At 43.9% G+C, this 24818-nt stretch overlaps 1 protein-coding gene across 7 annotated transcripts in view; it reads right to left on the bottom strand.

Annotated features, from left to right (window-relative positions):
- Window positions 1-24818, bottom strand: part of LOC114664022 (FH1/FH2 domain-containing protein 3-like) — a 722250-nt gene that overhangs the window by 435978 nt on the left and 261454 nt on the right. The gene's annotated exons all lie outside the window — the stretch shown is intronic.

Genomic DNA, 24818 nt, shown 5'->3' with positions numbered 1-24818 from the left:
TTAAAAGATGTGGGAGTTCATTGTGAGGAGTGTAAATGGCTACAGAATTAGCTCAGACACAGAAAGCAGAGGGTGATGGTGCGAGAAACCTCATCAGAATTGGCTGATGTTAAGAGTGGTGTCCAGCAGAGGTCAGTGCTGGCACTGCTGTTGTTTTTAATATAAATAAATGATCTATAGGGCGGCACGGTGGCGCAGTGGTAGCGCTGCTGCCTCGCAGTTAGGAGACCCAGGTTCGCTTCCCGGGCCCTCCCTGCGTGGAGTTTGCATGTTCTCCCCGTGTCTGCGTGGGTTTCCTCCGGGCGCTCCGGTTTCCTCCCACAGTCCAAAGACATGCAGGTTAGGTGGATTGGTGATTCTAAATTGGCCCTAGTGTGTGCTTGGTGTGTGGGTGTGTTTGTGTGTGTCCTGCGGTGGGTTGGCACCCTGTCCAGGATTGGTTCCCTGCCTTGTGCCCTGTGTTGGCTGGGATTGGCTCCAGCGGAACCCCGTGACCCTGTGTTCGGATTCAGCGGGTTGGAAAATGGATGGATGGATAAATGATCTATATTACTAAACCACAGTTAATTTATGCACGGCGGACGCACCGAGGCGCATGCGTACTGCGCCGTGGCGCCCGCCCCACAGTCAAACGCAGCGGCTTCCCAAAACGCGGCGGCTTCCCAGAGTCAGTAGATGGCGCCCAAACAACACAACCTGTAGAGTCAAACGCAGCAACTTCCCAAAACGTGGCGGATTCCCAGAGTCAATAGGTGTCGCCCAAAATAACACAACGTACTGTGCCGTGGCGCCCGCCCCAGAGTCAAACGCGGCGGCTTCCCAAAACGCGCCAGCTTCCCAGAGTCAGTAGATGGCGCCCAAACAACACAACCTGTAAACTAGACTTAATGAACGAAGGCACCCACACAAAGAAACCGCTTTAGTTCAAATAGGGTTATTGAATTAGATGGAAACTTTACCATGCCTACGACCTGTGAACTAAACCTGAGGTAAAGCGTGCACGCCAGGTTGTATAGCCGCCCGGATGCCCAGACTCAGTGGCTGGCACACGAACACCACAACCTGTAAACTAAACTTGCTGTGCTCCACTCTGCCAGCAGTTGGTATCAACAAAGGCAACGGAATCACGTCTCCACAAAACGAAACCGCTTTAATACAGATATGCTTATTGAATTAAATGACATTTCCCCAGACGCACCCACCCTCCATGATATGTCATCCATCCAAATATCAGACGGAACAGAAACTGATTGCCATTCTTGGATTTATGATTCTCTAGAGAATCGCGGGCTTACTTGTTTAGACAGAAATATTAATAAGAAGATGGTTAAGTTTGCAGATGACACCAAGCCAGGAGGATTGGCAGATAATCTAAAATCTGTTGAATCATCACAGAGGGTCTTGGACAGCACACAGGCTTGGGCAGATTTGTGGCGGATGAAATTTAATGTCAGTAAATGTAAAGTATTACACATAAGAAGTAAAAATGTGAGGTTTGAATACACAATTGGAGGTCTGAAAAATTGAGAGTACACCTTATGAGAAGGATATAGGAGTCATAGTGGACTCTAAGCTATCAACTGCCAGACAGTGTTCATTAATAAGGCTTACAGAATGTCAGGTTATATAGCACCTTGATGTGTGGAGTACAAGTTCACGGGAGGTTCTGCTCAAGCTTTATAACACACTGGTGAGGCCTCATCTGGAGTCCTTTGTGCAGTTTTGGTCTTCAGGCTAGAAAATGGACACAGTAGAGCTAGAATCAGTCCAGAGAAGAGCGACTAGGCTGATTTGAGGGCTACAGGGGATGAGTTATGAGGAAAGAGTAAAAGAGCTGAGCCTTTACAGTTTAAGCAAAAGAAGATTAAGAGGTGACATGATTGAAGTGTTTAAAATTATGAAGGAAATTAGTCCAGTGGATCGAGACTGTTATTTTAAAATGAGTTTATCAAGAATACGGGGACACAATTGGAAACTTGTTAAGGGTAAATTTCACACAAGCATTAGGAAATTTTTCTTCACACTGAGAACCACAGACAATCACAGCGACCAAGCAGTGTGGTAGACAGTAGGACTTTAGGGTCTTTCAAAACTCGACTTAATGTTTTTTACATGAATTAGGTGGATAGGACTGGCGAGACTTGTTGGGCTGAATGGCCTGTTCCCGTCTAGAGTGTTCTAATGTTCTAATGCACTGCCAGGATTCTGGATCGGTGAGGTACCAGTTAGGGTAGACTGCTGCACCACCGTGCCACACCATAATATAACACACCTATAAAGGTAATTGTGGTCAGAGCCGGAGTTAAACACAGTTTGATGACATCCTGGAAGGGAGGCCACCCTTAACTTGTTCCCAGGTGGGATCCCAGAAGGGGACAGGGTTAAGAGGGACCCTCGAATTATTACTTCAGGAATGGGAGTATAATGGAATACCACAGAGAAACAAAGGCAGCGAGTGGGCCAAGACTGAGTCTGAGTTCCTAGTGCTGTGAGGCAGCATCATTAGCCACCGCACTACTACAGTATGTTGCCATGTTATTATTTGTTTTTAGCCGATCCCTTGACTAAATTACGTCTGTGATTATTACAAGTAACAGGGCTGGCCTGGCATCCTTATAGGCCACCAAAGCATGCTATGAAGTGAAGTGCTTCATTTATTCAGGGTACCAATGGTGTGGATGTGTCCACTTTCAATATCCTTTACCTTTTTATATCCATTATAACAATAAATTACAAAAAGTAGGTGGTGTGTAACACCGTATTAATCCAATGCAAACAATGTTTCTTATTAAAATAAAACAAAAAAATAATGTGGCCAAATGTTAGTGCCCAGGAGCAAAAAAGTGGCTTTTGGCGCAACAGCTGGGAAACATATGTTTAAAATAACTATTACAGCAAAGCTCATGATAACATAATGCAAGGAAACCAAAATATGTGTTTTAATGAACTATGTGGTAACAGTTAAGAGAAGGGGCTGCCTAGAGGGCTTCCATTAGTCACTCGCTGCTATCTAACAAGACTTTAAGAAGGGCTTTGTGTTAACAAGATTCCCAAATGACACTTTAGAATGGGGGATACCCATAGTGCATCCATTAGTCAGTTACTGCGGCGTGACAAGACCCTAATACAGGCTCTGTTTGAGTTGCGTCACCAGAGATGATTAACAGAAGGGGTACAACAAGCCTTCGACATTCACTGCTACCTAGCAAGACCTAAAAAGGGCTTTGTTTAGCTTTAATAGGGCTTATGAAGGACCACTGACACCGCTGGATACTTGTGGTTCAGCCATTAGTTAGTTACTGCTACAAAACAAGACCCTAATGCTGACTGTTTGAGTTGCGTTACAAGAGGTGCTTCTCAGCTTGGCTAGAGCAGGTCCTTCAATCTAGTGACATTCACTGTTTTGTTACAAACCCTTAACAAAGACTTTGGATAACCTTAACATGATTTATGAAGGTCCAGTGACACTGCTGGATACCCATAATGCATCCATTTAGTCAGTCACTGCTGCATAACAAGACCCTATCATAGGCCTCCTGAGGAGGCTGAGGAAGTTTGGCATGAATGCCAACATCACCTCAAACTTTTACAGGAGTGTGGTCGAGAGTTTGCTGACGGGCTGCATTACCATCTGGTATGGGAGCTGCTCTGCCAGCAGCTGGAAATCACTACAGAGAGTGGTGAAGGCAGCAGAGCACATCACGGGCAAGAGTCTTCCTGCCATTGAAGACATTTACCTCCATCGATGCCTGCGTAAGACAAGCAGCATCATAAAGGACCACTGCCATCCAGCACGGCAGCTGTTCTCCTTGTTACCGTCTGGCAAACGATACAGGAGTCTGGCTGCTCGGACTACTAGACTTAAGAACAGCTTTTACCACCAGGCCATTCGACTCCTCAACAGCAACACCTGAACACTTACATACACTTACATGACACCTACATTGCACTACTCACACACAAACTGTACCTGCACACACTCTGAATACTGACTGGAACATGCTTCTGCACTTTATGGAATATGCATCTGTACTTATAAAACATTATCTGTGCAATAACTGTCATTTGTACTTGCTGCTCATCCAACTCATATTGCTCTATAACTTCTTTTATACTTACACATTTTATTTTATATGGCTTGTCTATTTTTAACTTGTAAATTTTTTATTTTTTTAAATTTTTTTAAGCTTTATTGAATCTAGGCTGAGTGACTTGTTTTTCTCGTCATACACATTTCATTGTATGTTGACCCTGTGTTAACCTATATATGACAAATAAACCTAAACCTAAACCTAACCTAACCTAACCAAAAGGTGGTTATCGGATGGACTGCGACAAGTCCTTCAATCCTATGACATTAACTACAGGGGGTCCTCGGGTTACGACACAGTTCTGTTCCTACAAAGGTGATGTAACCCGAATTTTGGTGTAAGTCGAAACACACCCTAGCCTAAGTCACTTACCTATTCTAACACATTTGCAAAATCATAATCTAGAACATAAAAACACAACTAAGCCACAGAAAGAGGACATAAATATATTGTACTGTAGTAACAGAAAAAATGAGTGTAAAAACAAATCCTTACCTTTATTCCTTCTCACATCTCAATTTTTACAAGTTTTTATGGGAGTGAGTGTTGTAAACTCGAAATGTCGTATGTCGAGACATCGTAACCCGAGGACCCCCTGTATATGTTAATAGACCTTAAAATGAATTTGTTCAACCTTAATAGGACGTACGAAGGCCCAGTGACACTGTGGACTACCTGTAGTGCAGCCAATAGTCACTTACTGCTGCATAACAAGACCCTATCATTGGCTCTGTTTGGGTTGCGCTATAAGAAATGATTAACAGATGGGCTATAGGAGTCCTCCATGCCTACAGAGTGTCTATTAGACAGTCACCGCTATGTAACAAGACCTTACAATGGCTCTGCTTACCCTTAATAGGGCTCATGAAGGACCAATGACACTGCTGGATACCTGTAGTGCAGCCAATAGTCAGTCACTGCTAGAAAACAAGACCTGATCATAGGTTCTGCTTGAGTTGGGCAACACAAGGTGGTTAACAGATGGACTACAGCAAGTCCTACAAGTCTACGACATTCACTGCTACCTAGCAAGACCTTAAACAGGCTTTGTTCAGTCTTAATAGCTCATGAAGGACTAATGACACTATTGAATACCTGTAGTGCAGCCATTAGTCATTTATTGCTACAAAACAATACCCCAACGTAGGCTCTGTCTGAGCTGTGTTACCAGAGGTGATTAACAGAAGGGTTTTGGCAAGTCCTTCATCCTACAACATTCACTGTATTGTTACATGACCTTAACAAAGACTTTGTTCAACCTTAACAAGACTTATGAAGACCCACTGACACTGCGGGCTACCCATAATGCATCCATTAGTCTGTTACTGCTGCATAACAAGACCCTATCATAGGCTCTGCTTGAGTTGAATTGCAGTAGGTGCTTATCAGATGGACTACAGCAAGTCCTTCCAAACTATGACAGTTGCTGCTACCACGCAAGACCATACAATGACTCTGTTTACCCTTGATAGGGCTTATGAAGGACCAATGACACTGTTTAATACCTTAGTGCAGCCAATAGTCAGTTACTGCCACAAACAAGACCCTAATGCAGACTCTGTTCGAGTTACGTTACAAGAGGTGGTTATTGGATGGACTATACTACAGCAAGTCCTTCAATCCTATGACATCACTATATGTAAGAAGACCTTAAAATTACTTTGCTCAGCCTTAAAAGGACTTATGAAGGCCCAGTGACACTGTGGGCTACCTGTAGTACAGCCAATAGTCAGTTACTGCTGCATAACAAGACCCTATCATTGGCTCTGTTTGGGTTGTGTTACAAGAAATGATTAACAGATGGAATATATGAGTCCTCCATGCCTACAGAGCATCTATTAGACAGTCACCGCTATGTAACAAGACCTTAGAATGGCTTTGTTTAGCCTTAATCGGACTTATGAAGGTCCAGTGGCACTGCAGGCTACCCACAGTGCATCCATTAGTCAGTTACTGCTGCATAACAAGACCCTGTCGTAGGTTCCGTTTGAGTTGAGCCGCAGTAGGTGCTTATCAGATGGACTACAAGAAGTCCTTCAAGCCTATGACAGTTACTGCAACCCAGCAAGACCTTAAAATGGCTCTGTTTACCTTTCATAGGGCTCATGAAGGACCAATGACACTGTTGGATATCTGTAGTGCAGCCATTAGTCAGTTACTGCTGCATAACAATACCCTATCATAGGCTCTGTTTGTGTAGCGTTACAAGAAATGATTAACAGATGGGCTATATGAGTCCTCCATGCCTACAGAGGATCTATTAGCTTAGCTATTTAGCTGTAGTAGGTGGTTATCAGATGGACTGCAACAAGTCCTTTAAGCCTACGACAGCCACTGTAACCCAGCAAGACCTTAAAATGGCTCTGTTTACCCTTAATAGGGCTCATGAAGGACCAATGACACTGCTGAATACCTGTAGTGCAACCATTAGTCGGTTATTACTACAAGACAATACCCTAACATAGGCTCTTTCTGAGCTGTGCACCCACTAGTCAGTTACTGCTACAAAATAAGACATTAACGCAGACTCTGAGTTACGTTACAAGAGGTGATTAACAGATGGGCTATAGCAAGTCCTCCACTCCTACAGACCATCTATTAGACAGTCACCGCCATGTCACAAGACTTTAAAATGGCTTTGTTTAGCCTTAATAGGACGTATGAAGGACCAAAGACACAGGTGGATACCTGAAGTGCAGCCAATAGTCAGTTATTACTACAAAATAAGAACTTAACACCGGCTCTGTTTGAGTTTTGTTAGCAGAGGTGTTTAACAGATGGACTGCAGCAAGTCCTTCAGTCCTTTGACATTCATTGTTTTGTAACAAGATCTTTGTTCAGCCTTAATTTGACCTGGGAAAGCCCAGTGACACTGCAGGCTACTTGTAGTGCATAAAGTAGTCAGTTACTGCTGCATAACAGGACCCTAACACAGGCTCTGTTTGAGTTGTGGTTATCAGATGGGCTGTAGCAAGTCCTCCATACCTACGGAGCATCAATTAGACAGTCACAGGTACAAACAACAAGACTTTGTTTAGCCTTCATAGGACTTATGAAGGATCAATGACATCACTTTTTAGAATTGGGGCCACCTGTACTGCCTGTGTAACAAGTCCTGCGTGATAAGACCTTAAGAAAGGCTTTGTTTGAGTTACACTGCAGTTAGTGACCGACTAGCAGATGGACTACAGCAGGGGTCTCCAATTCTAGTCCTGGAGAGCTACTGTGGCTGCAGGTTTTCATTCTAACTCCTTTCTTAATCAGTGAGCAGATTTTGCTGCTAATTAACTCTTTGTCTTAATATTAATTGATGCACAACTTAAGACTTTGGCCCCTTAATTAGCAACCAAACAATATTAAGAGACAAAATGAACCAACACATAAACAACAACCTGCGTCCATCACACAATAACTGAAAATAAAGAAAGGTGAAGGCCTCCTTAGTAATGTTACTCTGCTCAGGTCCACAAAACATTTTGACAGTACTCTTAAAAAAAAGAAAATCAACAGTTTTGGAAATATCTGCCCTGGGCCAGAATGCCAGAATGAGTGCCATGGAATTAAATAACGGGCTTAATTAGCAACGAGAATTGGCTTCAAGTTAAGAAACTGAATGAAGGTTGGAGTTTGAGGCCCCAACTTAGTTGGTCATCTGTTGACTATCTTCACATCAGATTTATGTTTAGGTGCCGTTTAAGGAAAAAAGAATCAATTCAGCAGTAAGAGTCTCAAAAAAAATCAATTCAAATAAAGGGAAACAGTTAATTAGCAGCAAAAACTGGTCACTAATTAAGAAAAGAGTTAGAATGAAAACTTGTAGCCACAGTAGCTCTCCAGGCCTGGATTTGGGGACCCCTGGACTACAGGCTTTATGGGCCTGCTAGAGACCATCGATTAGTCACTTAATGCAATGTTAACTAGGGAATCCCGGACATTTTTCATTTCCACATTCCCGGGAATGAAACTGTTGTAATTACCGGGAAAACGGGAACGGCCAAGCTTGCATATATAGCGTGTAAAAGTGTAAAAATCGATCAAGAAATAACAGAGTTATAGTTGAAAATAATTAAGGTGGCGCCATTGCTTCAGCTTTCACTTCATCAGACAACAGCTTTGAACAGCAACTTGAAATTGCAATACGTCAGTCTGTTGCATCCGCATTATCTGTGCCAAGAAACTTGCCATCACAGAATGATGACACGAAACTGGATGCATCAGTAAAAGCTGAAATGGCGGTGTTTCAGAGCAACTGCAAGCGCGGGCGTTGTTTAGAACAAGTGTATCAGTATCTGATGATTGTGCCGCCTACTTCAGTGGAGGCAGAGTGTGCTTTCTCAGCGGCTGGCATACTTCTGCACGAAGGTGCGCTCTTGCCTGGACTACCGCACGCTGGACATGTTGTGCTTTCTACGCTCTTATTACCGCAACTAAAGATACATGTACTTATATGACAGCATGAACTGCCTGTAGATAAGGTTAGTCTTTTATTTGTGTCAACATATTGCAGTAGTTTTATTAAAAATAAGTGTCGGTCATCTAAAACCGTTCACTTGTGAAATGCCCGTGCACTGTGTCATTCCCGGGAATGACATGCAGGATTCCCGAATTCCCAGGAATGGATAAACCCGTCCAGGAACGGATTCCCTAGTGTTAACTAGACCTTGATAAAGGCTTAGTTCGAGTTACAAACCAATAAGTCCTTAAGAACGCCTTTGTTTAGCATTAATAGAACTTACGATGGACACTTTAAAGTGTGTGCTACCTGTAATGTTAGCCTCACTAATTAGTCAGTCCCTGCTACATAACAAGTGTGTAACGAAGGCTCTGTCTGAGGTACATGGCAATGAACGATTAGTAGACAGACCACAGACGTCAAGAGCTTGCTGTGGTGTTTCTGCTAGTCAGTCACTGCTGTATAAAAAGACCACGACAAAGACTTAGGTGTTACATTGCAGTAGGTGATTAATAGATGGTCCATAAAAGCCATGGCATCAAGTAGTCACACGATCTTAACCATGGCTTTGTTTAGAATTAAGTGGACTTGCAAAGCACCAATGACAGCGCTATAGAATTGGGGCCACCTATCCTGCCCCTGTAAGACGTCAGCTAGGGCTGACTTAGTCTGAGTTACACTGCAGTTAGTGACCGCCTGGCAGATGGAGGCTTCACGGGCTTGCTAGAGACCATCAATTAATCACTTAATGCAGTGCAACTAGAACTTGGCAAAGGTTTAGTCTGAGTTACACTGCAGTTAGTGACCGCCTAGCAGATGGACTACAGGCTTCATGGGTTCGCTACAGAACATCAATTAGTCGGTCAATGTGGTGTGACCAGACCCTGATGAAGGCTTTGTTTGTGTTACGTTCTAATAGGTGGCTGATAGATGGATTACAGCAAGCCCTTCTAGCCTACAGTGCTTCTATCTACCCCATGCTGCCATGTGCCAAGGCTTTAACAAAGGCTTTGTTTTGCTTTGATAGGACATGCTAAGGACCAACGAGAAGGGGAGCTACCTACACTGCCTCCATAACTCAGTTAGTGGTGTGTAGTAAGTGGCTTCATTTGAGTTACACTGGGGTAAGTGCCCGACTAGTAGACGGACTACAGGCTTTGTGGGCTCGCTGGAGACCACTGATTAGTCAACTGATGGGGTGTAGCTGGACCGTGACACAGGCCTTGTTTGAGTTACACTGCAGGAGGTGACTATCAGATGGTACTTTAAAATGGCTTTGCTTAGCTTTGATGAGACTTGCAGAGCACCAATGACAGCAGTTCAGAGTTGAGGTTCGACAAAGGCTTTGGAGTTACATTACAATCTATAGATGGAATACAGCTGAGCCCTTCAAGCCTACAGGGCATCAATTAAACAGTCACTACTATGTAACAAGACCATCAGAATGAGTTTGTTTAGCATTAATAGGCCTTAGGAAGGACCAAGGACACTTCAAAATGTCTGCTACCTGTAGTGTGTCCATTAGTCAGTCCCTGCTACATAACAAGAGCTTAACGAAGATTTGATTTGTGAGTGACTGTCTGGCACCCACAAAACCAAAAGATCACCGGTGACTCCCTGTTTTCACAGAGAGGGGCTCTGGTAGGTCACAGGTTTGCGCTTTGTGCAGTGTTTCACATTTGCCCTGTTGTTTTATGCATATTCCCTCGGGTACTCCAGTTTTAAAAGATGTGCACTTCTGGTGAGTTGGCATTACTAAGCTGGCCATGTGTTGGCCCTTCAACAGACTGCTACCTACCCATGGTGGATTACCACTCGGTGTCAAAAACTGTCAGGATGGGCTGAAGCCCACCATACTGCCCCTGAACGGCTTCAGCAGTTTAGAAGAGCAGAGAATGAAGTCTGAACCTGGTGGGTGGCCACTGCCCCTCCGTGAGGCCGTGTCAGGCCCTGCCCGCTGGTCTCAGCTTGTATACCGTACTGTACGTGGCTGCGCCGTGAGGGGCACCGCACAAAATACACAGGAGCAGACAGACTTCTCATTCTGCAGGTCTCCTCACTTTGTGGTTTAGGGAGGATCCCGTCAAATAATATGAGGGGGGGAGGACTAAGTGAGGGTTAAAAGAGAAAATAAATAAATAAATAAAATACTCGTAATAATAAAAGTCTTGGCACTCGGCTTAAATATTTGCACTGTGAGAGTTTGCAGGGTACCAAACAGATCGGAGTCATAAATCACAGCAGTGGGGAAAACCCAATGAAAAAGAAAAAAAAGAAAAAGAAGAAGAAATTCTAAAGTTACAGTTCAAGAAATGGAATTCAATCAGACTCCACGACATCAGCCAGGGGGTCATTGGGGGGCAGCGGGCGGCGGACGCAACGGCTCAGTCATGCAGGTACTCACTCAATCGGATATTCAATCACTCGCTCACTTAATGAACCGATTGATTCTTTCATTCATTCACTCACTCACTCACTCATTTGGTCATTCATTCATTCAATTATTATTTGGGTCAAACATTCACTCCATTATTCATTCATTTATTCTTTCCTTCATACATTCACTCACTGACTCCTTTCTTCATTCTTTCATTCATTAATTCATTTACTCACTCATTCATTTATTGGTTTGTTCTTAGGGTGATACATTCACTCCATTATTAATTCATTCATTCATTACTCATTCCTTCATTCATTCAGTCACTCATTCATTTGTTCATTCACTCATTGGTTTGTTCTTTGGGGAGCACATTCACTCCCTTATTCATTCATTCATTTATTCCTTTGTATGTTTATTTGTTCATTCATTACTCATCTCTTCATTCATTAACTCAGTCACTCACACATTCGTTTGTTCATTCATTCGCTCATTTGTTTGTTCTTTGGGCCATACATTCACTCCCTTATTTATTACTTCTTTAATTCCTTCTTATGTTCACTTGTCTGTTCATTCACTCACTCACTCATTCGTTTGTTCACTCATTTATTTATCCATTCGTTTGCTCTGTCATTCATGCATTCATTCCTTTACTCACTGTGATTCTGTCCTTCATTGATTCATTCACTCACTCATTCATTCATTCACACACACACACATTTCTATTATGTATTTATTCATTTGATTGTGTCACTTTTGACGTTTCTTTTTACTTGTTCATATGTAAGGCCTTCAGAAGTCACTCGGCCTCCTTCACATTTTGAACATTTTGTTGTGTTGCAGTCTTCTGATAAAATCTTTTCATTTCATTTCTTTTTCCTAATCAAACAACACTCGGTGTCTCAGAATGACAAAACACGACTTCAGACATCTTTGCAACTTCGTCACAAATAAAAAAACTGGACTATCAATCCCCTTGACATGAGCATTCAGACCCCCTGCTGGGATAACCTTAAAAACTGGGCTCAGGTGTATCCCATTCTAAGTCCATCTGTGGTCAGCTCACATGACCAGATGTCATCAGTAAAGGGACACATCTCTCCACTGAAGGTGCCACAAATCACAAAGTGGCAGGAACTGCTGGCAGAGCTCAGAGACAGCATTGGGTCGAGGCACCCGACTGAGGATGGCTACAAAACAACTCTCCTGGCACTGAAGGTCCTCCAGAATTCTCAAATGGAAGACATTTGGCATAAGCACGCCTTCCCCTTAGAGCCGGCCACTCGGCTAAGCAGGAGGGCTCTGGAAAGAGGGGTGACCAAGAAGCTGATTGGCCGCACTGGGTGAGAAACATCCTGAAGGATAACCGCAACTGCAACACTCCACTAATCAGGCAGAGGAGCCAGATGAAACATGACGGCCCACTTGGATTTTGCAAAATGGCACCTGAAGGACTCTCAGATTGTGTAAAAACAAAGATTTGCAGGTCTCAACAAACTGAGACTGAAGTTTTAGGCCTCAATTTGGAGCTTAATGTCTTATTTATTTATTTTGGTATTTGGTATACTGTTTTCATTTCTGAGGGGACAATTGTCTTTCCACGTGAACTTTGGAGGTCAGAGCACAGGGTCAGCCATTGAACGGCGCCCCTGGAGTTTTGCTGAAAGGGCCCATGGAAGTAGAGCCTTCCAGACACCAGTGTAGCACCATTCCATCAGTGAAGCGTGGTAGTAGCAGCATCAGGTAGTAGGGCTGGGGACTGGGGGACTAGTCAGGGTTGAGGGGAGGCTGAATGGATCGACGTTCTTAATGGGCACCTGTTCCAGAGAATTCTGCACCACAGACTGGGCTGAAGGCTCACCTTCCAACAGGACAAGGACGCTAAGCACAAAGCAAAGACGACACAGGACTGGCTCAGGGTCACCTCTGTGAATGCGCTGGAGTCACACAGCCAAAGCCTGCACTTGAAGCCAGTCAAACATCTCTGAAAATCGCCATCTACTGATGGTCCCCACCCAACCTGACAGAGCTTGAGAGGGTCTACTGAGAATGACTGCAGAAAATCCCCAAGTCCAGGTAGGCAAAGCTTGTGACATCAGACAACGGACAGGAGTACAGCACCTAAACTCAGTGTCCTCCCAGATGCAGGCCCACCTCTGCCAGTGCCGTTTCCAGTCAACGCTCCACCAGCGGCTCAAAGCCCCGGGTGCACAGACATTGGACCACTCCGGCGGCTCCTTTCCTTTTCACATTTCAGCCCCTGAGCGCCGTCATCAAGATTTCAATCTCAGGGGGATAAACAGATGTTTTCCAGCTTCCTATTCTGCCAATCTCAATCATGGATTCTACTTGTGTAAAACAGAAGACCTTTTTGCAAAAATATTTGTATTTTTTTTTCAGGTTTTTAAAAATAGGTTCCTTATGTTCACAGAGGACATACTGCCCACTTTTTCTCCAGCAAGCTGCACTGTCCTATAAAACAAAAAGCCAAATGGCATCGTTGTTTTCTCATCGATAAACGCATCTCATCTGTGCAACACTCGCTCAACCAACAGCTGGGGCCCTGCAGTGACAGCAGTGTCCCCCCTCTCTGAATAAACGTCACCGCTCCAGAGGTCCTGAGTCTTCAAATGATTCTTTAGCACAGCTAAATGAATATTCATGAGGGGACACATTTGTACTTATTGGCAGCTCCAAGGACACCAAGGATGAATTGGCCCTTTAAAAGTTCTTGACTGCTAACTTGAAGGATGGAATAAAAAAAATTAATAATAATAAACTACAACTCTTTAAAGCAGGGGGTGTCAAGATCAGAGATGGGGGAGGGGCACAGTGGCTGCAGAGATTCTCTATTAGTAACATAAAAGGCACTATATAATATAGGAAGGGCACTAGATATATAGAAAGATGTGAATGGTGCTACATGATAGATAGATAGATAGATAGATAGATAGATAGATAGATAGATAGATAGACAGACAGACAGACAGACAGACAGACAGACAGACAGACAGACAGATAGATAGAAAAGGCACTATATGATAGATAGACAGATATGCCTGAGTTCAGCCTGCACCACACCCTGACGCACACCAATTCCAGAGTCATCCACTGCAGAGGCGTCAGTCAGCTAACTGCCAAGAATTGCTCAGGCAGGAGATGTGGACCTCCCTCAGTGTTCTGCCCCGTAGGCTTCCTATTTTGGAGGTACAGGCGGTTCATTTATCTAAGCCATCGCTGGCTTTTAGTTTTAGGATTAACCAAATACTTCCCAAGTAACTCCATTCTGAGTTAAAACGTCAGTCTTTTCTACAAGTTTCCCTTGTTTTTTTGCCAAACCCCCCACCAACAATAATCACGCTCTGTAATGCTGCCTAACTGTGATGAATGAAATTGTGAAAATGATAATCTTGAAATCTAAAATGACTGGAGAACAAAGCAAGCCACTGAATGCATTGTACCATATGCATCACATCGCTGGAATTGTAAATCCTTAATTGGTCATTCACAATGAAATGCCCATTTCCAGCTCAGAGAGAGCGGAGGTGTGATTCTGGATGTGCTATCACTTCTTCTAGAATATACTCTTGTGGAGTGATTACTACTTACTACTGACCGACTGTGGGGAGCTGTGCTCATGGCCAGCAGACGCTGAATTGACTTTTGAATTGAATTGATTGATATGGACAGGCATCAACAAAACCTAGGAACTACTTATTGACTTTAGCCACACCCAACAGCATCTATGTCCAGCCACTATTTAAAGAGTGGATGAAAAAGTGGTCTCCTCCTACAAGTACTTGGGGGTCCACATTAGTGACAGGTTGCACCGCCCTCATAACACAGAAGAACTATATGAGAAAGGGCAGAGTGGCTTCTTTTTCCTTAGGAGACTGCATTCCTTTAATTTGAGAAGTGACATCCTGCACATTTTGTAGAACTCTGTGATGGCCAGTGGGACATACGCTGTGGTGTGCTGGTCTGGTAACATCAAGAGAGGCCCACCGAATCAACAAGCTAATTTAAAGGGCAGGCTCAGTTATTGGATGCACTCTGGACCCCTTGAGGTAGTAGCAAAGGAGAGAATTAAAATAAAACTGAGTGCCATTACGAACAATGCTGCAAATGAATCATTCAGCAAAAAAAGTTCTATCTAACTATCTACTGTCTATTTATCTATCAATCATATAATACCTTTCTCTATCTATCTATCTATCTATCTATCTATCTATCTATCTATCTATCTATCTATCAATCTATCTATCTATCTATCTATATATCATATAGTGTCTTTCACATCTATCTATCTATCTATCTATTAGTGCATCTATCTATCTATCTATCTATCTATTAGTGCATCTATCTATCTATCTATCTATCTATCTATCTATCTATCTATCTATCTATCTATCTATCTATCTATCTATCTATCTATCTATCTATCTATCTAGTGCCTTTCATATCTCTCTCTATTTATATTATATAGTGCCTTTTCACATCTATCTATCTAAATCTATCTATCTATCTATCTATCTATCTATCTATCTATCTATCTATCTATCTATCTATCTATCTATCTATCTATCTATCTATCTATCTATCTATCTATCTACCTGGAGGTCATAGCAAAGGAAGAGTGAATTAAAACAAAGCTGAGTGTCATTATGAACAATGCTGCACATCTCGTCTCTGACACACCCACACTGAGGACTTTCAGCCAACAAGTCATTCAGCAGGAGTGTATCAGAAAACACTATGGGGGGTCCTTGATACCAAAAGCAATACATCTGCATAACATCTCACTGGGACTGTGACATCCAAGTCTGAATTTTTCTTTCTTTTGAATTTTCTTGCTTTATAGTCATTCTGGTGTTGTGTTCAGACTAATGTGTGTGTGTGTATATTTATTGATTCATTTACTTACTTATCATCTTTTTATGTATTTATTTATCGAAAGAATTTCTGTAAAAAGCCAAATAAAGTTTTATCTATCTATCTATCTATGGAGGGAGCAGACATATTTACTTGCCTACCCAGTAAAACTCTTGCATTGATTGTATAGGGGGACGAGACACACTGCCTTATCCACCTAGGCAGCTTTACCGTATACCAAGGCATGATAGGGACACCTCTTCAGGGATTTTCTTGAACATTCTTCACTGTTTAAGGTCTTGTACTGCCTCTGCCTCAACATTTTAGGAATGTTTTGGAAGATTTAGAATTTGCGTGTATTCACAACAAAAAAAAAAAAACTGAACTCCTTGACATTTTACTATTTTCAGTTCCATTCTGGTCAAAGAGGATTTAAAGAGCATGGCTTTCGCTTTCTGTTTTTATTAGCAGTTAACAAACCACCCCCACTTTTTTCTGGAATTGAGGAGGTAACAATGGATGGACTTTGTGCTCAGTGCCCACCTGAGTAAGCTCAAGGCAAATATTCACAGGGCTTTCACATGATACACGTGGGACCCTGAAAACAATTCCTTGGTTTATGGCTGGTATCTTAAGGGTCTTTCCAGTCATTGGAACTCAGGGTCTGGAGGTGAATGAAGACTGCTGGCCAGAAAGCAGGCTTTGAGATAAAAGTACAGGAGGTGAGGAGGAGGAGGAAGCATGGGTTGGGTGCTATTTATTTGGGGGGGGTGTATTTTGTATTTTGTTAAATCCAGGGGTGCAGCCAGAATATTTCTTTATTTCTTGACACTTTGCCATTCTTCATGTTAAAAAATAAAGAACATGAGAATGGGTTAAGTGACCCTTAATTCTGGGCTTGGAGACCCTTGTGATGGGCCCTGAAGATAAATAAATGGTTAGTAAGGATGAATGGATGGTGTTTTCCTCCTAAAGAATGTCACCCTGGCCATCAGGGAGAGCTCAAGCCCTCACGTACTTCACCAGCACATTCATCCGCCCTCACTAACCACCAGTGGTAATGCACAGCTGGCACTCAAATTCTGCCAAGCCTGTTGTCCAGGACCCCCGCTAGCTTGCTGGCTGCATTTTGATATCCTCAGAAGTTTCACCTTAGCAGTCTGAAGCCTTCATCTCCCTAATTCCAGCCTTACCTACTCATGCCTCCTTGAGGTATCGCTTTTCTTACCAAATATGGTTCTCTGGTGACTGTTTTCATCTCTGCTGTGCTCCAGACCGGCGCTTCGGCTCTAAGCGGACAGCGAGATAATTATTGCCAAACATTTTTTCAGTTTCTACTAACTAGACGGGGCCTTTTTCTTTCAAACGAATTGTTCAATATTATTTTTGGCATTGCTGTCCATTAAAAAAAGAACAAAAAAAACACAGGCAGTGTGGTGTAGTGGTTAAGGCTTGGGACTTCAAACCCTGAGGTGGTGAGATCAAATCGCACTTCTGACACCACTGTGTGACCCTCAGTAGGTCACTTCACCTGCCTGGGCTCCAACTGGAAAAACAGAAGAAATGGAACCAGTTATATCTCTCAAATGTTGGATAAAGAGAGAGTGAGAGAGGCTGGGAGTATGCACTGACACACCCTCCACACCACTTCAGGGTCCCAGATTAGGACCTCAGGTGACACCTCAGCACCACGCTGGTTCAGACAAAATAGAACAATGTGAGGTTTTTTTTTTTTTTTTACGGTGGCTAGAGTGTCAAACCTGCCGCCAGCCCCTAAATTGTCCCTTGTAAGTTGGAGGACCGTCTTGCAGGGCCGGCTGCAGGTTAAGATCATACCCAGGAGGGTGCGACTGCAGGTTAAGGGCCTTCCTCAGGGGCCCACTGGAGTGGAATCACTTCTAACATTTATGGGATTTGAACCAGCAACCTTCCTAATCCATGGCCTCAGAGCCACCACTCTGCTTAGGAGTCAGTCCAATAAGAAATAAGGATAAGATTAGTGGTGTAACCACCAGGAGGCGCCACTGAGCCACAAAACAACAGACACAGTAATGCCCGACACGATTCTAGGATAAAATAAAAGATGTTTCTTTTTTCAAGACATGCATGCAAATACTAACAGCCAACCAATCACAATACGAAACAAATTCTTTCTCCTTCCGACCTCTCCTTCCTGACACAATGGAGAGAGTCGCCTTTTCAAGCCAGACCCAGGAATGCTTCAGGTGCCGCAGCGGTTCCTCTGGGAAGCACACTTTGGTCATATGGAATACAGGGAGGTCCCCCCTCTGCCAACACCTAGGGACACCAACAGAGTTGCATTTCCGGACTCCAACTCCTAAACACTCCTGCAGGTGTCCAAGCCAGGACGCAACAAGAGGATCACTGCCACCTGCTGTATGTCGGATGGAACTGCTCCCAGCTTCCGGCACTCCACCAATTATGTTATTGCAGCTGGGCACAAAGTTGCCACCTTGCCTGTTCCTTCTGTTCTGGCCTCCTGTCCCATCCAGGTAAGAAATTATCCTCCTTCCCGGCTGGGATGCCTGTTCTCCTTCTCTGGCATCGGCAAGTGGAAACAACCTTTCAGCAGCGCACTTGCTAGCACTGAATGAAGCCAGGTCATTTGTGGAGCTAACGCTCGCCGCTGAACGTGCGAATAAATGTAAGGACTGAACTTCAAATAGCATGCATGTTGGGAACATGGAGCCAACACAGCATGCTAAAGATCACGCAATTAGATCGTTTCTCGCAGACGAGGGAGTTTCAGATGTTCAGTATACAGTCTGGCCCACAATAAAGCAGCTAATAATTAAGGCTGTGAAGCGACGCACATTACTCACCCTGGGCGTTCAACAGTTTAAAAAAACAAACAAACAAAAGAACGCTGCGGCTTTGGGGTTTCACAGATTTGAAAATAGAAATGTAAGCTCTTGGACAAATTACACATCATATCATAATAACTCGCACACGCTGACACATGTCTGGTTTGTGGCATTGGGGGCTGCTCGCGCTTCTCGCTCAAAGCCAGCCTGCCCTGTCAACTGTGTCACCCTGAGGTGGCCACCAACTTTCGGATCTGCAACCTCAGATGTGAATCTGTTTCTTCAAGGCCGCAGGGTGCGGAAGAGCAGCAAGCACCGGGTTCGAGGCAGGAGGAAGGCGCGCCAGTGCAGTCTTTACATTTTCTAGAGGACTTCTCACGTCTGCTTATAGAGGGGATTCTCCTGGGAGAGCTCAGGGCACTTCAGAGGGGTTAAAGCAGCGCCCCACATACCAGGGGTCTTCAGCGGGTATCACGTAGGTATTTATTTTTATTACACCTACCCCATCCACTTAATATAGTGCCTTAAACAAATTACACAGCATCTGTCACATTGATGAATTTTCAAAAAAGCCTTTCACATCTTTTATATGTGTGTTTATTTCACGACATGCACTTCATAGTGTCATCCACATCTACTAGGCAGGGTCTTAACTGACATCTACAGTATCTGTCTTATGTGGAGTACTGCCCCCGAGTACATAACACCTGCTACATGTAACTCTTCACTATAGTGCCTTACACACTTTACACTGCACCAACCACGGTTATCTATTTTATAGTGCCTTTCACTTCTAATAGATACGTGCCATCCATAGTCATTTATTGTAGAAAATACTACACATTTTTAATGTTTGTGCAGTGTTTACATCTGTTTAATAAAATGCCTTTTATGTGTACTGGATGTTTTCCTCGTCTACATAGCACCTTCTATCCATCCATTATCCAACCCGCTATATCCTAACTACAGGGTCACAGGGGTCTGCTGGAGCCAATCCCAGCCAACACAGGGCACAAGGCAGGAAACAAACCCCGGGCAGGGCGCCAGCCCACCACAGTAGCACCTTCTATGTGTAGTTATTTAATATAGCGCCTTTCATATCCATTAGACGTGTTCTTAATCTACGTAAAGTCTTTAAAATGTGACAATTTTACACAGTGCCTTTCATATCTATTAGACGTATTCTTAATCTACAGTACATCCTTAATTTACATGCCACCTTCTATGTGTAACTATTTTATATAGTGCCTTTCATATCTATTAGATGTGTTCTTGATTACACAGCACTTTCCATTTTTTTATTGTACTGTGTATAATATTTGTAACAAGTGTTCCATGTCTTCCAGCTGTTTAATAAAGTTCCTTTCATATCTATAAGATACATTATTAATCTCCATAGCAGCATGCACATTGATCTGTTTTATATAGTGCCTTAGTAACTATTAGTATAGTATTAGTATATACTATAAGATGTGGTCTTAATTTTTTGTGCAGCTTTCACATCTGTTCAATAAAGTGCCCCTTTGCACTTATTAGATATTACATAGCAATGTGCACATTTATCTACTTTATATAGTGCCTTTCACATGTACTGCATGTGTTCTTAACCTACACAGTGCCTTATCACATTTATCTGCTTTATATAGCGCCCTTCACATTGGTTGGATGCGTTCTTAAACTGCACAGTGCCTTCGGCATTCACAGCATCTGTTGTATATGCCGTAGTGCTTTTACAAAGTTTTATACATATACTGTATGATTTTAATTTTTGGAGTAGCTTCCACATCTGTTTAACACAGAGTGCCCTTCACTACCAGTTAAGGGAGAACACAAAAGAGAATGAAGGGCTCTCCGTCTCATGAAGTGAATTTATTCAAACCAATCTGCTCGATTAGCAGGTTCATTAAATGGTTTGTAATAAAGAAAGCTGTTGGAATGAAAACCCGCCATCCAGCGACCCCCAGCCCCCCACCCTTACCCCCCTGAGGTTATGAGTATCGAGTGAGCCCAGGACGGCCAGTCACTCAGCTCGCTGTGCCCTGCTCTGCCCGCTCAGTATTAGCCTGGTGTGCCCACGGCTTGTGTTTATTACTGTGTTTGCAAGACCAGTCTGTCTTTCAAACAGAGTCAAAGCCGAATGTTAAAATAATGTTATTCTGTTATGTTTGGCTCAGACTTTTCTATTTTATGGCAACCTTTCATCACTAGGAATTATTCCAGAAAAACACCAAGTAATCCTAAAAGAGGAACAGAAGGCTATCAGGGGTGGGAGGTGAAATGGCAGGTCCTCAGGATTACAACAATTTCTGTCATTGAAAGAGTCCAGCGGGAGATTTAGGAAGAGAAACACGGGAACAAATGTCACGGATTGGATATGATACGCCGTTTATTCCTAGTCTGTAAAGTCCCTGTTGTAAAGCATTGAGCAGGTGGTGAAGTGAACCCAAATCCCTGCACCTGTGGTATGGAGATGTTAAGCACTGAGTCACCATGCCACCCCAAATTATTGTAAAGCTGTCCTGGGCATCGGCCTGCACAGGCCCTGTAGCTGTGAGGTAGGGGCACTGACTGCTTTGCCCCCATGCTGCCCTCTCTTCACACTGTTCTAAGCAGTGAGCAGGCTGGGAGCAGTGAACCGGAATCAGGAGTGATAACAAATGTGCTACCGTGCCACCCAGAGTTCAAAGCTAACTACTGTGCTGCCCTATGACTCGGCAGTGAAGTGAACCCAAGTCCCTACAGCTGTAAAGTGGAAGCACTAACTAATGCGCCATTAAGCCACCCTGAATTACTTTAAAACTGGCCTGCACAGTGACTGGGCTCAGAGCTGAACTCAGATCCCTACTTGGCAGGAGTGCCAGCTACTGTTACGCCATGCTGTCCTGTGCAGTGACAGGGCTGTGAACTGAAGCCAAGTTCCTACAGCTGTGAGGCAGGGGCACTAACCACTGTGCCATCATGCCACTCTGAACCGTGAAATACAGACACTTACTTTCAAACTGTCCTGTGCAGTGACGAGTAACGGGAATGAAGACACTCGACATATTGAGGAGTCTTAAATAGAGAAATGAGAAAGAAACCATAGCTGCAGCCAAAGTCAGGATTCTGGCATGGCACTTTGAATGATTGTGCAGGGACTAGGCTGTGCAATGAACCCAGATCCCTGTCCAATAGCGGTGCCAACTACTGTGCCACCACGTTGCCCTATTTTAAAGCGATTCTGCCCAGTGCACTGTCTGTGAATTGTACCCAAATCCCTGTAAAACAAGGGTGCCAACTACTGTGCCACCATGACATACTGCCCTATTTTAAAGTCGTCCACCGTAGTGACTGGGCTGTGAATTGAACCCAAGTCTCCACAGCTGGTGACACAGGGGACACTAAGTACTGTGCCATAATGCCACCCTGGAATTGTAATACAGATACTAATTTTAAAACTGTCAAGTGCAGAAACTGGGCTGAGGTTATGCCATGCTGCCCTAATTTTAAAGTTGTCCAGAGCAGTGACCAGGCTATGAATTGAACCCAAGCCCATGCAGCTGTGTGGTAAGGGGCACTAACCATTGTGAATTTTGAAACACAGAGACTAGGCTGTGCAATGAACCTATATCAAAGCCCAATAGGGCTGCCAACTGCTGTGCCACCATGCTGCCCTATTTTAAATCCAGTGGCCAGGCTGTGAACTGAATCCAAATCTCTGCAGGTTAAGTCAGGGGTGGTACTAACCACTGTACTATCATGCCACCCTGTTTGAAAGTGGTGAAACGAATGCCAGCTCCGCACGCCTGTACTGCAGAGATGGTAACCACTGTGGCACTATGCCACCCTGAATTGTAACCTGAGGATGCTTATTGTAAAGCTGTGTTGTGCAGTGATGGGACGGTTAATTCTGTGAGGGTAGGGGCACTAACTACTGTACCATCATGCCACCCTGAATCACTTAGAACTGTCCTGTGCAGTGACCGGGCTGTCTGTGTGAACTGAACCTGCAGCTGTAAAGTAGGGGCACTAACAACGGCGCTTTTATGCCACTCTGATACTTACTTTAACACTGCCACGTGCAGCAACTTGGCTGAAAACTGAACCCAAATCCACATGTGGCAGAGATACCAACTGCCATGCAGCCCTATCTTAAAGCTGTCCTGAGTGGTGACCAGGTAGTGAACTGAACCCAAATCCCTGTGAGGCTGGGGCACTAACTACTGCGCCACCACACTTGCCCTTTTGTAAAGCTGTTGTGAGTGGTGACTGCGGTGGAGGGAGGGGGCTAACTGCTGTGCCACCCTGAGCCATGAAATGCAGAGGCTTATTTCAAAGCTGCCCTGCTCTGTTCTTGGTGTACAGACCTTAGTGAGGCAGCGGGTGCGTCTGAAATGCTGCACTGACTTTCAAGCACTTTCTTTTATTAGTACTGGACAGCGTCCAGCCGTCTTCGTTCTGAGCGTCCCGTTTATTTTGTCAGGCGCTTTCCACAACAAGTCCTGTGGACAGACGGCAGCCTCGGCCCTGGAGACAGACGGTGAGCTCGGCCTCAGTAAACTCACACCGCTCGACTCTCACAGAGACTGAAACAACAGAACGCTGCAGCTTTGTTATTCTTGAGCGAGAAGTCGAAGATGTCAAGTGTCTGAGCATTCGGCGCGGAGACTACGTCATTAGAGAGGGGGGCATCCCGGGACCCCGGAGGTCAAGTGAATTCGAGGAACCTAGTTCGGTCTTGTTACAGACTGATGAGTGAAAAGTATGCAAAGGTGCTCAGCAAAGCAGAGACAAGAATGGTGCTGAAACAGACGCCTCGGATTCTCTGGGTGTCACGTAGAGACGAGGTAACAGAAGAAGGAAACTACGAGAATGGCAGTCACGACTGACGTTGTTCCCAATAGCAGACATGTCATGAAGCCTGCCTCCTGCTGATGCCTCTGAATTAAGAACACACTCCCCTGTGTTGTCGTAAAAAATTCTGCATGAGATGTGTATTTACCAGTAGATTCAGGAAGCATCCGGAGCCTTCTCTATCTGAACACAGATTTCATTTTAAATGGATAAGTTAGCCATTACTGCCCATCAATCTACGCTCAGTAACCCATCATGACAAACTGAAAACTGTGTAGGGCGTGGCCCATGGTGAGTGACCTTATTAGAAACATGAAGGGGTGTGGCTTGTGATCATTACTAATGCAGCATTACCTTGTGGTACAATTATGAAGGGGTGTGGCCTGATAACTGCTTATTGAGTATGGTGTATGTGAAGGGGTGTGGCTTATGATAACTATCAGGGAAGGATGACCTTATAATTGTGAAGAGGTGTGGCCTAAGCCAATTAATGTGGTAGGATTATGAAGAGGTGTGTCCTGATAACTGCTAACTGAGTGTGACATAAGTGAAGGGGTGTGGCTTGTGATAACTATTAGTGCAGCATGACCTTATGATAATTGTGAAGGGGCATGGCCTAAGCCAATTAACAATGTGGTATGATTATGAAGGGGTGTGTCCTGATAACTGCTAATTGAGTATGGTGTATATGAAGAGGTGTGGCTTATGATAACTCTTAGTGCAGCATGACCTTATGATAATTGTGAAGGGGGGTGTGCCCTGCTCACACTCACACTTTGATCAGCACTGAAGCAAATGCCTTGAATTTGTCTGTAGTGGTTTTTCATACAGTACAACACATCTGTTTCTATAATTCTAAAACTGAAGCACAGGCAGCCGAAGTGTCCTGCTCATAGTGACACAGTGACCCAGTGATGAGGACTGAAGCACATGCCTTGAACCTACATATAGTGCCTTTCGCAGTGAACATTATTACAGGCCCGATAAAATTGCTTCAATATTCTAAAACTGAAGCAGAGACATTGAAAGTGCCTCGCTTACAGTCACACCCTCACGAAGGCTAAAGCACAACCCTTAAAACTGAACAAAGGGCCTTTTGAGCTGAACCCCTTCTCAGTACAACCCACCTGTTTCAATATTCGAAAACTGAAGCACAGAAATTTGAAGTGCCTTCACTCTGGTCATAAATCCATCAGGGCTAAAGCAAAATGCCTTGAGTTGCATACTGAACCCCATGTACAACTCATCTGTTTCTATATTTCACAGAGTGAGACAGCAATGAGGCCTGAAGCTCATGCATATAGCGCCTTTCATAGTGAACCCTGTGACTTGCACAATACAACTGTTTCGATATTCAGAGGCGTCTG

Source organism: Erpetoichthys calabaricus, chromosome 13 (genome assembly GCF_900747795.2).
Source record: "Erpetoichthys calabaricus chromosome 13, fErpCal1.3, whole genome shotgun sequence".
Taxonomy (NCBI): domain Eukaryota; kingdom Metazoa; phylum Chordata; class Cladistia; order Polypteriformes; family Polypteridae; genus Erpetoichthys; species Erpetoichthys calabaricus.
Note: the sequence above shows the minus strand (reverse complement) of the source record. Positions and strands in the feature narration are given on the sequence as shown.